This window comes from Pelodiscus sinensis, chromosome 1, assembly GCF_049634645.1.
Source record: "Pelodiscus sinensis isolate JC-2024 chromosome 1, ASM4963464v1, whole genome shotgun sequence".
In the NCBI taxonomy this organism is placed as follows: domain Eukaryota; kingdom Metazoa; phylum Chordata; order Testudines; family Trionychidae; genus Pelodiscus; species Pelodiscus sinensis.
In genome coordinates, this window is record NC_134711.1 from 318423831 (window position 1) to 318439010 (window position 15180).

Below are 15180 nucleotides of genomic sequence, written 5' to 3' on the forward strand. Positions count from 1 at the left end.
GGCCGAGCAGAGAGAGGGCACAGCAGGAGCAGAAACGGGCAAACCGAAGAGGCAGCAGCATCAGGAACACAGCAAACTGGGTGGGGTGGGCTGTAGAGCAGGACTGGCAACCTCTTGGAGCTGGAGAGATGAATGGAGTTGAGGCTGCTGCAGCAGCAGAGAGAGCCCATGTGACTGTAATTGGCGCCTCATGTCTGTGCCACGCAGGTTCAGGGGCAGGCTGCTGATGAGGCTTCCTACTTCTCTATCTTCCCAGCCCCCCTGGAACCTGCCTGAACCCCACTAAACATCCCACAGCAACACCACGTGGCCGCTGGAGGCAGAGAGGGAAGGGGCAGGGCGAGGCTGGCACAACTTCAGTGCTCTTTTTGCCTTACAGACCAGATACTCTTGACTAGGGGACATCTAGTGCATAGCTGCAGAGTCCACATGAACGGGCAGGCTAGTCAGAGATTGCACAGGGCAAGCAGGGGGTGTCAACCTGACTGTTCATCTAGACAAGTCCTTAGGAACATGTGACTCCATGTATCTGACCAGCCCCATGGTCCATCCAGTCCAGTATGCTGCCTCCAACAACAGTCAGCACACCAGACATGCCAGAAGATGTTGGATAAAACCTCCATAATGTCCTGTGACTACTGCTATTACGCTAACTAGGGGAGTTTCTCAGCTTCTGATGAGACTCACCAAGGCTATGTCTAGACTGCAAGCCTCTTTCGAAAGAGAGCGTCTAGACTGCACGCGGAACTTTCGAAAAAGCAAGCCGCTTTTTCGAAAGAAAGCACCCGGTGAGTCTGGATGCTCTCTTTCGAAGAAGCCCTATTTACATTCAAGAATGCCTTCTTTCAAAAGAGCACTTTTGAAAAAAGGCGTTCTTCCTCGTGAAATGAGGTTTACCACCGTCGAAAGAAAAGCCACATTCTTTCGATTTAATTTCGAAAGAACGCGGCTGCAGTCTAGACACAGGTGAAGTTTTTTCGAAAAAAGGCTACTTTTTTCGAAAAAACCCCTGAGTCTGGACACAGCCCAAGTGGATATAGCAAACAAATGGACAGGACTGGATTAGGCCCCAGGAACAAAGACCTTTGGAGACTCCCTGAACTTACCTTCCTGTACAGGGCTTAGCCCAATGAGACCCTGATCACTGATTGAGGCTTCCAGGGTACGTCTACACTGCATCCCTAGTTCGGACTAGGGATGCAAATGGAGACGACCGAAGTAGTTAATGAAGCGGGGATTTAAATATCCCCCACTTCATTAACATGATCTCGCCGGTGCGCTAGTTCGAATCACAGCTGATTCGAAGCAGGAAGTGTGTGCCGGGACGCGTTAGTTCGGACTAAAGCCCTTAGTCCGAACGAACGTTACTTCTCAAAAAATGAGGAGTAACGGTAGTTCGAATTAGGAGCTTTAATTCGAACTACCTAGCTCGTGCTGCGTGTAGCAGGTAGTTCGAACTACGGGGCATTTAAAAATGGCAGCGCCCGGGAACATGCAAATAAAGCCCAGGATATTTAAATCCCGGGCTTTATTTACAAGTTCGAATGACTACATTAGCCACCCTAGTTCGAACCAGGGTGGCAATGTAGACTTACCCTATGTGACTAATCTGCCCAGGTGGTGAGGAAAATGCTAGTGTAACCCAGAGGCACAGAGACCGCTGAGAAGGCAGTGTGAAGTCTACTTTATAGCCTAAGCTGAGAGCTATTCGGCTCCCCCCATAGCAGCAAAACTTGTTGGGAAAAAAAAGATTTCCCTTTTGAGAGCAGAGCAGGCATTGGCCTTTTAAGGTGGCCATTTTGAAGTCTGCCCCAATGGCTGAGCAGACGGACAGACCAGGCTCTTTCTTGAGAGGGAGGATTGATGTGGGGGGAGCTCAGTCACTTCACGTCCCCCCCCCCCGGAATTTCTTCACCTCCCCCCCCAGTTTGGGATCCCATGCAGTAGAGGCACATGGTTTGAGCTCCTACAGTCACAGATTCTATCCCCTGACCAGGATCTGTTGGCTCTATGCTGGGAAACCAAAGCTAAATCTCTCTCGCTTTCAGGCCAATCAATGGAAGTTTCACTACGCACAGGCATGCTGTGTTGACCTGTGCGTGTCTACATCGGAAATTCTGTCACAGGACGGGGAGCCCTTCCAAGATTAACTTGTCCCAATCTGTTTTATTACAGTGGACTTGCTCATTAAGGGACTATAATCTCCATCACTCCCCCACCTACAGGATGAGCAGCATCCTGAAACTCTCAAAGTCAAATCATTTCTAAAACAAGGTATCACCATAAAAATTCACTTACTTCGCCTCTCAGCCAGTCTATCCACATTACAGCTGTTATTTATTGCAGGCCTGACAACCAATTACATGCTGTACATGCAGTGACTGCATGGGGGCCAATGTTTGCATAATGAAATCTCCAAAGGGGGAATTCCAAGGGCAAAAAGAAACAAAAGGTGTAGTCCTACCTCGCATTTTACAGCGAGGACAGTAAAACCCTACAGGGTCAGGGCCCTTTCACCTGCACACCGAGGGAGGCCCTGTAACACAACACATGCAATCACAGTGTTCTTGTGTCTTTCAGTGTGCTGTCATCAGCAGGCCCAGTGAAAACACCAGAAGAGTAAATGCCATCGATGCTTCTTGGCAGGATGATAGCCCAAGACTACTCCAGAGAGTCAACAGTTGCGCATATGATCAGCTCCATTCAAGTGAATTGGTCTAATTATGAGGAAACACTAGTTGCATAAATATTTGCAGGGCCAAGCCCTAAGCGACTTTATCCTCTATGGTCACATCACTATCCTAGGATACCAGAGTATCATGCAATGCAGCTATAATAATACAACCAGAGACTGCACCTAATTTTCTTCCCTCATCTTCACTGTGCATAGTAGAGATAACTTGCATAGTCCCAAGTACATGGCCCAACTACTCCATCTATCCAGTCTCCTTGCACCTTAAATGATAATCTGGGATCCTCTATAGTCTCATCTTCCCGAACTGTGGAGGACCCTTGTGATTCTACAGGTCCATCTTTCTTCAGTTGAAGGACCACACCCTTCAGATGGGTTAATGGGATATCCAGCAGCATCAAGCCAGTCAACAGACCGACAGCTTGTTGGGTCTTCATGTGCTGAGTAATACATGACAGATTCCTAGAGTTTAAGGCCAAAAGGTACTTGTTCAGTAGCGTGTTCTTGAGGAACATATGTTATTTTGACCACTGATATACCACAAACCATTACATTTCATCCAGTTATCCCTGCTTGGAGCCCAACACCTTGCATCTGATGGAAACAGATCTTCCAGAAAGCAGAGGCATTGCAAGGGTGTTATGCACTCGGGGACAAAAGCAAAATTTGTGTCTCCCCCCTCCCCTCCCACCATGTGACAGGGCCTGGAATCTGGTGTGCAGCTGAGCCCAACCCTTGGAAGAGATGGGGAGCTTGTACCGCGTCTTCTCCTGCCCCCTCTAGTTTGGGGAGGGCACTGTTGAAAATGGAGGAGGATGGGGCTGGGGGCAGAGAGGTGGGGAAGAGGCTTCAGCAGGCAGTGGTGGGTGGAGGAGGAGCAGGCAAGCCGAGGGATGATAGGGGGAGCAGAGGGGCAATTATCACCCCCTGACACGCACCTCCTTTGCTGCGTCAGTGAATGTAAGAGATTAATTTGCCTGTTAAAATAACATTCAGAAAAACTTTTAAATAAAACTAACACACAACACAAGAATCGCTCCACTTTCTTGAAGGCTCTTGAAGCAATAAGTAGCCTAAGGCTGAGGTTACACTGCAAGTGTGGCTTTCTGTCTGCCATGAGGACTTTTTCCTTCAGGCTGCCATGAGATTCTATCCTTAAGTATAGGAGAAAGGTCTCTCTGAGCTGCTCTTCCAAATTTCACACAAGCCATTCAACCGAAGCCATAGATATCAAGATTCAAGGCCAGCCTTGCCTTTGGCAGACTGCCTTCCCAGGTATTCACAATCACAACATCCAAACATGTATAAGACTTTTAGTTGAGAAAGCCACGTTAATCCCAAGTCACTGCTAGGACTGGGAGATATGGGTGACCTATAGAAAACACCAGTATTTTCTTTAGAAAATCCTCAACAAAACGTGGGGGGGATCGATCACCCCAGTAATGCCAACTCTTTTAGAATTGAGGCTCTGATTATTCAACACCAGCTGATGTACAGCGGGCACTGTGTGCACATGTCTGATATATTTTTACCAAAACTGCTACCTGTGCAACTCGCCAAAGGAGAAAGGAAACAAGGAGGCCAAAAGGAATGGTTTAGAGCAGTGTTTCTCAACCTTTTTTAAAAATAAAGTACCCCTTTTTCAAAAAAAAAATTATACGTATCATCTTAAAAAAAGAAAAAAAGAACCCCCAGTACCTACAGTTTTCAGACACACAATTTTTTTTCTACTCTTGCAATATATTTGTTTAAACAACTTCTTCATATCCCCATCACTCCTTACAAGGTACATTGCCCATGGAGGTCAATGAGGCTGGGCTATTTTATATATAGAGGTACTGAGAAATGTATATGTCATTACCGTGATGGCAATGTCTATATTACGTAAATAATACCAAATAATAATTGCCAAATGAGACCATTTCCCAACCTGCTTACAAAGAGCGTGTTACAATTTAAATTTTAAGCTAGGATTGAGCCCAAAACAATCTGTTGATATGCCCTCAAAAGATCCAGATAACATTTAATCACCCTTCAAACATATAAGGGACCAATCAGTAAAAGCCCCACTGCTTGGTAGAGGTGATCTTTGAAGAAAATTGGAGAGACTTTGAATTTACTTTTTCTGACAGCAGCGCTTTCTCTCACTGAATGTGGAATCTTCAGCACAGGTTTCACTTTGTATCAGAATAACACAGAAATGCGTTGTCACAGCCAACTCTATTCAGGTCAAAGCAACGTGCACCCCAAAGACAGAAGAACAAATCCCTTGAAGCTGGAAGTCAAAACATCTCACCCCTTCACAGAGCTCACGAAGGCTCTTGTTCACCCAGAGATACAAATCATGACACCCCTCTCTGGAGAGAGACAAAATGTCCTGCCTCTTGGAGGACACCCCAAGTGGTTTCATGTGGCATCTTACCAGGCTGTTTAAATCGACTGCTTGGATGAGGAAGACTTGCAAAGAGTTTGTCCATCTTCTGCACTGGAGCAACATGGTGATTTCACCAAGTAGTAACAGACCTGATCTCTCTGTGGGCTCTTGTGGAGCAGCAGGGAGCCTGCAGGGGTCTCTTGGGGAGAGAGGCTAGGGGTGCCTCTGTTGCAGTGGTTCTCAAGCTTTTTGGCCCATGGACCATGTGTCTCAATGTAAACCTTGCCACAGACTGCCAGTTGCTAATGGTAACTCACCTTTAATTACACAATTAAGCCCAAGCCATTTTGCTAGTGCTGCAGCTGGGGAGAATGGTTTAATTTCAACTATTAAACAAATTAAATGTTGTAACTTTCTCATGTTAGTTTATCAAAATTCATTTTAAATGAAGTAAAATATTAATTTATGTCCAATACAAAATGTTTCAAGGTTTGGTAGGCAACCTTTTTTGGATCAGGGGCCACTGACCTACAGAAAAATCAGACGAGGACCATACAAGTGAGAAATAAAAAAACTTTTCAAAACCACAACCCTCACTTAGGTGGCCCCCAACTGAGACCCCTCACTCCTCTGGCATTCCAGCCCCAAGGGACGAGGGGAAGGGACAGGGAGAACTGAGGTTCAGGGCTTTCCATAGGTTAGGGGTTTCAGTGTGTGTGAAAGGGCTGCCAATGAGTGGGATAGGGATGGAGTGCAGGATCTGGGAGGGATGTGGGGGGCAGAAGGGGGCAAGGTTGCGAGGTCTGGGTGAGAGGTAGGGTACAGAAGCAGGCTACATGTAGGTGTCTGGCTGGGGGAGGGAGCAGGAGCAGATGGGGGGTAGGGTGTTGTATTGCCAAGAGGCAATGGTTCTTCCCTTAAGGGATTTGGAGGCAATGATCACACAAATTGGGTGAAGGCTTAAAGATTTTACTAAGCAAATATTAAGGTAAAATACAATGCTTAATATTAGAGTAAAATACAATGAAGCAAATCTTAGAATAAAGTACAATGCTTATTAAGCCTAAGCAAATCTTAGAATCAAATGAAATGCTTATTAAGAAAGTACAATGCTTATTAGGTCTAAACAGATCTCAGAATAAAATGCAATGCCTACTTCCCTTCTGCTGCCGGGAACCCCCTGAACAAGTACAGCAGACGGACCCCAGTGGCCAGTGCGTAGCACCTTCTGTGGCTTCAGTCTACGCCGAGGTTCCAATGTTAGGAATATCCCTGTAGTCTCTGCCTCACAGGAATATCCCCGGCACTTATATACTGTTGGATCTACAGTAATCAGCCCTGTTGTTTTGAGAACCTAACAAGATCGTTGATACATTGCATATTTTCCCAGATCCAATAATTAGCTTGTTGATACTTTGCATACTTTCCCAGGCCAACTAATTAGCATTATCAGGTGGGAAACAGTCAGCATAGATAGCTATGTGATTTTCCAATGCGCTCCTGCACTCCCATGCCAGGGGGCTGGCCAGCCTTGGGACCGGTCCCAGAACTTGTTGAAAGTCAACTGTGCGTTCCTACACGGTACCATCTTGAGCAAACATCTAACTCTTTTTGAATAACAAAAGAATAATAAGAAGCAAAAAGCACAAATGGCTTCCTCAAGCATCCAGGCCTGGAAGAAAATGCAAGCACACAAGGAACGACTGTGGTACACCACCTAATTTCCTCGACCTCAGAATCATCATCCGCATTTCCACTACAAGTGTTTGGCTAGGAGGGAAGGTGCAAGGAGGGGACTTGGGTAGGAGTTGGACCTCCCTGGTCTGGCATGCTCTGGACCTGACTGATCCCAGATGAGAGACTTTTTGGACCAGGGGAGGTCATTTCAGGGCTCCTGGTGCCGCACCTTCCCCACTAGGCTTCTTTGCACCTCCATCCCTTGCAACCTAACTGAGGTGCTCACCCCCGCTGGTTCTCTGCACCTCCCCCAAAACCATCCCTCACAATCCAAGGGAGCACAGCACCAGTTCCCTGCAGCCCCTCGCAGCCCAGCTGAGCTGCCTGTCTGTTCGCTATGCCTTCCCCCATCCACTTCAGCCCACTTGAGTCCCACACTGGTTCCCTGCATGCCTCCCCCACAGCACAGCTGCACCTCCCCCTAAGCCCCGCAGAACCCCTGAGCCCAGTGCTGATTTCCTGCCCCCCCTCCCTCTTTCCTTCCCCTTGAGACCAGCCCCGGGGGTTCCCGGCACCTCCCTCCTCCTGCAGCCCAGCTGAGCCCAGCACCCCACACCTCTCCCCCCCTCAGCCCAGCCTGGCGCCCCCCTGGCATGGCACCTGGGGGCAACTGTCCCCCATCACCCCTCTCTATGCCTCTGCCAGAAAGGCCTCCAGTCTTGATTTGAAGACATCAAGTGATAGACAATCCATCACTTCTCTTGGTAGTTTGTACCAATGGATAGTCAACCTTACTGTTAATTTTTTTTGCCCTATTTCTAATTAGAATTTTTCCAGCTGCAGTCTTCAGCTATTGGTTTTCATTTTGCCTTCTCCCACTAGATTAAAAAGTTCTTTAGTGCCAGTGTATTTCTGGCCAAGTCATTGTATCAGGGATCTTGGAGTCTGGGTGTACAGCTTCTATGTGCCACAGATTCTGAACCTTTGAGTGAATGACTTAATAATTCTACCTTAGTTTACTGCTCTGTAAAAATCTGGTGAATATTTCCTGCTTCATAAGGCTGCTGTGGGAACTGGGGTTTGTAAAACAATTTGCTCTCCTTTGAAGGAAGGATGAGATGCTCCTGCTGAGCAGACACTTGAGTAGAACAAAATAGGACTACTCCCATGAGGGTGTTATTCAGTACCAGGATTACAGAACTGGGTCCACAGAGAGGAGAAAAATCCTTGGTTTTAAGCCCTAACACATCCCACAAAACCTTAACATGCCCCAAAGTGTCTTGCAGGTTCGAGAAGAGCAAATCCTCTCCTGCCCCTAATTGAAATGAAGTGCTTTCATTCACTGCACTGTGATCCGATTCATTTTAACAGAAAGCCTTTTTGACACATGCCTCCTGACAGCAAGGGCGCTCCATGAATTTGAATGGGTATTATTTTCCTTCTGTTACCTTCGGCTGTTTTATTGCCACTGTATTTAACCCAGCTGACATGCTCTTGGTAAGCCTGTTTCTTATACTTAGAAAACATTTTCTTTTTGTGCCAGTGGAGTATTTAATTTAACCCTTTTGATGTCTATGCCATGTCCCTCCAGTGGGGGGAATTCTGCTGTGGTCAGATCATCAGGGCTGTCACTACCATCCCAGCACAGCGTGCAGCAGAAATATTAGGGCTGAGAAAATGTCAGGCTGATTGAATGGCTGAGGAATGGGAAAAGCCTGTGCACCAGTTTGCTTCGCTCAGCACAATCCCTTTAGCCAGGGCCCTTGTTTATTGCAAAATCCTTCTGAATCAAGAACTATTATGGACAGTCACTTTTCTTCCTGTTGATCATATCACATACATTCAGAGAACAATTGCAAGCCTTAGGGCATTCCATGGTCGCTACCTGTTGTCAGGAAGAAATCTCTTCCCACTGAGTGTTGCACAATTATCCAAAGGGCGTGATGAGAGCAGGGGGAAGTTTATATGCCTCTGAAATATGTAGCATCAGCCAGGGGATTCTGAGAATTGCTCTGTTACTAAGTCTTTGTGAGAGCTTGGATAAGTGATTTAGCATTGCTGCCTCAGTTTCTCCAAGTGTTAAGTATACCATACATATGCCATAGAAGATGTGTAAAAATGAATTAATTATAATAATGCAAACTTCAGATTCCAAACACCACAACATTTCAAGGTTTCTGAATCCAGGGTGTATGTTTATTCCATTAAGGAGACAGATCCCTTCTACAAACTTTGAGTCTGGATTCAGGTTCTGATTTTAATCCCACTTTCAACATTTTGGGGTATCTTGTTCTGGGATTTTAGTTTGCAAATGCAATCATCTCTTGTTTGTAGATAATTGGAGGAAAGGCACAGTGGTAGGACAAAGGGTTATTCACCCAATGGGTTTATTTAAAATCACCTGAGTGTAGCAACTCCCTTTCCTAATTGAGGGGTAATTTTAGATCTTCCTGGAGCGCTCAGCAATGCTAAGGAAGATATGCATTTTGAGAAATTGCAATAGGCTGTTAATGGGATAAAACCATCCAGGTTTGACAATAGCTACTTAGAAGGCAAAAAAATAATCTGATTTGCAAGAAGCAGTATTTGTAGCTATACCATTAAACACATATAATTTTGTTCATTTGAAAAGGCTTTTAAAGTATTAGGTCCAGTGAGTCAATTATTTTGGTGCAAAACTAGAACAGCTGATTTATCCCAGATTTACACCAGCCTCTGAGAGTGGGATTTTGCTCTTAATTTATTAATGAGATCTCTTTCCCACAGTGAATGGTTGCAAGGCTCATTATGACAGGTTGCAAAGATGAGTGTGAGATTGCTGACAGTTGTTCCTGCTGCGTAAGCCTTCTTCTCAGGCTGTATGCTAATGGAGAGCAAGCGGTATAAATTAATTTGTTCTAAGAAAGGCCCTTACATTGGAAACCCTGGCATCTGCCCTCTCTAATTTACTCATGGATGAGCCAGTTCTACTCACACTGAGTCAAAACAACAAGTAGTCCTGTGACACCTTAGAGATTCATCTGATGAAGTGGGTTTTACCCACGAAAGCGCATGATCCAAATATATTTTGTTAGGCACCACAGAACTACTTGTTGGTTTTAAAGATACAGACTAACACGGCTACCCCTCAATCTTCACAGTGGGTCGTACTTTATTGCACAAGGATTCCGTTGAAATCAGTACCATCAAGAATAGCTCCAGAGAAATCCACAGGACTTTCTGCAGAATAAAGGTAGCACTCCATGTTAGTAGCAGAATCAGATGCTTGTATTCTGTTCAGGTTCCTCCTGTTCAGAGCCCCCTCATCACCATGGCATCCGCATACCTCACAAAACCGTGACGGACCCTTTCTGATATTAATATCTTGTCTGCCACGGCTTCCTTTCCCCACACTTCAACTCCTTGTCCCTTCGGGGCTCACCCTTAGCACACAACCTGAAACACTCGATGGACACGTGGCTTTACACTACAATGGTGTATGCCTCAGTTTCTCTCAAGCTTCCAATAAGAAGCAGGTGATTGAAACACCCTCTTGTAGGCCCTGGCTGAGGGCTAGCAGATCATTCTGAAATGGAGACGTCTAGAGTGTTCTCTTAAACAGCACAGGTAGGGCACACCACATAGCCACAGTAGCTTTCCTGCTCCCAAGCGTTAGCACTTGGCCCCCCAAGCCTCTTAGAGAAGAGCATTCAATCATTCCTTCATTTTCCCATTCTCTCCCACCCCTGCCTGCTTCTTTCCCATCCCTTCCACCTAGGGCTGAGGACAGACTTTGCTGGGCCCACAGAAGGGGCGGTGCTTCTAGCAGAAAGGGAGGGGCTAGGGCTAGCCCCCACGCCCGCCCCGCCCCGTCCCGTCCCGCCCCGAGCCCTTCAGCACTGCTGGGTGTGCACTTTTGGGGTTCCAGCAGAAATTTAAAGAGCCTGGGTGCCAGCCAATGCTGCTGCTAATGTAGTGGCAGCAGGCGAGAGCTCCAGGCCCTTTTTAATTGCCAGTCCCAAGGCAAGTGTCTCCTTTGCGTACTCCCCTGCCCCCATTGGTGGACTTGTTTCCATCTGTTCAACACCTTCTCTTCACCTGCTGCTCCTCCTCCTTCTACCCCTCTCCCTACTCCTGCCACTTCAGCTTCCTCATGTTCTCCCTACACTCTTCACCCCCCAGGGTGTGTCTAGACTACACCTCTCTGTCGACAGAGAGATGTAGATTAGGCACATTGAAATTACTAATGAAGCCGGGATTTAAATATCCATACCTCATTAGCATAAACATGGCTGCCACTTTTTTTTCAAAACGGAGCTTTTTCGGAAAAAAAACCCAATAGTCTAGACGTGGATCTGTCGAAAATAAACCATTTTTTGACAGATCCTGTAATCCTCATTTTTTGAGGAATTCAGGATCTGTCAAAAAAGAGTTTATTTTTGACAGATCCACATCTAGACTGCCATTTTTTTCAAAAAAACTCCATTTCAAAAAAAAAACAGCAGCCATGTTTATGCTAATGAGGCATGGGATATTTAAATCCCTGCTTCATTAGCAATTTCAATGTGCCTAATCTACATCTCTCTGTCGATAGAGGGATGCAGTATAAACATAGGCCCAGTCCCTCCTTCCCAGCTGCTACCTGTCTCTCACTCCCTCTAAGTTCCATTCTTGATATTTTCAAAAAGAGTTCGAGATGGAAGGGGTTAATTTTCCCCTTTGAATCTCTCCTCCAGGCAGCTTGCTATTTCCAGGAATTATTTAATCACCAAGGGAGGATAGGCTCTGGGGTTATCTTGACTCTGATCTGCATGTAAACCATTCCTCTGGGGCAACTCACCAGCTGTAATTTACGAAAATGGTTTCCCATAAGGAAAACCTGTCAGATGGGCTGTAGTTCATAGATACTGATCATTTGCAAGTTTGTCAGCTAATCAAAACGTGTCCTGCATTGGAAATGGTTTTCCCGTTACCTGTGCTGTTCAGCAGCACCTGAACTGGGGTTTATGGAAGTTGCAGCAGCGTATTAGCAGTAGTTAGGTGATAAAATCTCACCATATTATGATCACTTTCCATTTCTCTAGTTTCTCTGGACGCTGTAAGTATTTACTAATTAGCTCTTCAGTCTGTCAGAAAAAGGTATAACATGATCCAATGGCTGGAAGCTGAAGCTAGACAAATTCAGACTGGAAATGAGGTGTACATTTTTAGCAGTGGCTGTAATTAACCATTAGAATAATTTACCAGGGTGTTGATGGATTCTCCGTCTCTGGCAATTTTTAAGATGAGATTAGATGTTTTCTAATCTAGGAAATATGTTGGGGGACTTCTCTGGCCAGTGCTAGATAGGTCAGATCAGATGATCGCAAGGATCCTTTCTGGCCTTGGAATCTATCATGGTATTGACAGCATAGATTTGCATCGATTTAATCCTTTAAGCATCCATCTATTCTTAGAGTGTCCATTACCAAGACCGCTAGGCTCTGTATCATGCATGTAGAATGAAAATCTCCATGCGAGCATGGTCTAAAAAACCAGTCCTCTGTCTGTAATCTGTGCCGGTGGGGATGATGATGTCAGTATTCCCTTGGACATGAGGCTTTGGGAAAAGTGGAATGTAAAGGAATTCCTTTCGTTTTAATTCTGGAAATGAGCTGGCCCTTGACTCTTGCTGTGACAAAAAAAAAAAAAAAGTGCCAGAACTCAGCTGTTTTGAGCAGCTGCTGTAGCCTTTGAGTGCTATCTGGAATGTATAAGCAGGAGCCTCGAATAAACATCAGAAAATCATTCTCCTTGTGTTCTATAATGGGCCTTTATTCCTGGGACCATGCAAAATGTTTATCACAATGAAAAAGGGGGACTTCAAATAAATAGAGTCCAGAGGAGGGCTGGGCTACAGTGATTAACTGATGGCAAATGGTAACTTATGCAGCATGACTAGAACTAGGTATCTGTGGAAGGATGGTTTAGTGGTTAGGGCTTTAACCTGGGGTTCAACTCCTTGCTCTGCCAAGCTGTCTAAGCAATGCTGGGCAAGTCACTTAGGTCCAGGTCCTCAAAAGGTACTCAGGCGTCTGAGTCCCACAGAAATCAGCAGGGGCGAGGCCCCTACGTACCTTTGAGGATCCACACATTCATCTCCTCGGGCCTCCATTCTCTATGTGCACAATGGGACTCTCAGCACTTCCCCACCTTTCAGGGGTGTGTGGTGAGGAGAAATACATTCGAGATTTGGAGGTGTCCAATATTGAAGTGACGGGGCCACCTAAGCACCTAAGATGGGTGATATAGTGGTTGTGGGGAGGAGAGATGGGAGGAGGTCTCTGTGCCGAAGAGATTGCAGGGGAAGGACTTTTCCTGGGAGGTGACAAGCACCTGCCTCTCCACGAACCCATTGGATAGTACTGGAGAGCCAGACAAGGCTCTGAGTTGGACAGGGACATCACAAAGGGCCGGAGGTTGAGATTTTTTGGCTTGTGTTAAGCCCCTACCATTTAGTTCCAGGGTGGGCAATAATGTTTGATGGGGGGCCATTCTAAGAATTTGGTAAGTGATCGAGGGCTGCACCTTTCCATTATATTAATGGAGGAGGTGCAGGGGTCTGGAATGGAGGTTGGGTGCAGAAGGGAGCTTGGGGTGAGGGTTTGGGGTGTGGGATCTGGGAGGGAGTTCGGGTGAAGGAGGAAGCAAAATGCAGGACAATGTAGCACTTTAAAGACTAACAAGATGGTTTATTAGATGATGAGCTTTCGTGGGCCAGACCCGAGGAAGTGGGTCTGGCCCACGAAAGCTCATCATCTAATAAACCATCTTGTTAGTCTTTAAAGTGCTACATTGTCCTGCATTTTGCTTCAACTACCCCAGACTAACACGGCTACATTTCTATCACTATTCTACATGCAAGGGTGAAGGAGGAGATTGTGACCTGGGGCAACAAGCTGGGGTACAGAAGGGGATGCCGGGTCTGGGAGGGGAACGTGACCTGGAGCTGAAGTGCAGGGGTTTGGGTTGTGACCTGGGACAGAGGATTGGGGTGCAGGGTCTGGGAGGGATATTGGGTGCAGGAAAGGATACTGGCCTGGAGTGGGTGTAGAAGGAGGGGGTGCAGGGTCTGGAAGGGGGTTGTAACCTGGGGCAGGAGTGCAGGAGGGGTGCAGGGATTTGGATTGTGGCCAGGGATAATGGATTGGGGTGCAAGGTCTGGGAGGGGGTTGTGACCTGAGGAGGGGTGTCGGAGGAGTTGCAATGTCTTGGAAGATGTATAGGGGCTGGAGCAGGGGTGCAGTAGGTTTGGGTTACATGGGGTAGGGGTGAGGAAGGGGACAGAGGGTTGGAGGAGGGAGGGGCTGGAGTGCCAGAGGCAGGCTCTGTCTGGGAGACCTTACCTGGGTGGCTCCCAACCAGCAACCCAGCAGGTTTCTTAACCATGGTCCCTGCCGTCTATGCGCCTGTACTGCTCACATCAGCTACAGGAGCCATGTTTGCTGCTGCAAACTCTGTGAGCCCAGGGGATAACGGATACTTCACATGCTGCCTATCCTGTAAACAGGCAGCTGCTATTGGCTGGAAACTGGCCAATGGGAGCTGCTGAGGGTGGGAGCAGTGTGAGAAGTCTCTGCCTCCTCCCCCGGGCTCTCAGCATTTACAGATGCTCTGCTGCCAGCTTTCCTGAGTGCCGAGAAGGGGCAGGGCAGGCAGGGAGCCAGCTGAGGCTCTCATGGACCAGATCCGGTGGCTTGATTTGGCACATCTGGCCTGCAGATCATATTTTGCTCAGTCCTGATTTAGTTCCTATTTGTTTTTAATTTCACATTGTTTTCACTGATATTTAAAATGGTAGGAGATTAATAATGTTTAGGATTGTGTTTTCTTAGGCTTTCCCCCTTTCCTCGTTTGGTTTTGTTCACATGGTGAGTGTATGGGAAGGGCCCTTGACTGCTTCCCCATCTTGCAACCAAAATTAAATCGGGCACAGTAATCCACCCCAATGCTGGATTTACGCACAAGCTAAGTAAACTACATCTTAGGGACTCAGATTATGAGGGGTCTCTAAACACTTTTATTTTTTCTATTTGCATTGTCCTTTCTGTTAGAATAATACACATTTTTGGTAATGCTATGGGGCCTCTTAAACTTGATCGCCTAGGGCCACAGCATGTCTTAATGTGGCCCAACCTTGACTTCACTGATCAAATGACCCTACTGAAAAAGGGCTCAGAAAGTTAATGCTTCTGTAGTGCCAACAGACAGAACTGAACATGGGACCTCTGGAGCTTAGTGCATAAGCCTCTACTGCCTGAGCTAAAAGCCAGCTGCCTCTTAGCTAAAACTGTAGAGCGCACTCATTCCTACTCTTTCTGTAAGTGGTGTAAGCACCACTAGCTGGGACAGTGAACCTTGCTCAGAAGGTGTGTGGGTCACACTTGGGCTATGTCTATACTGAAAGCTTCTTGCACAA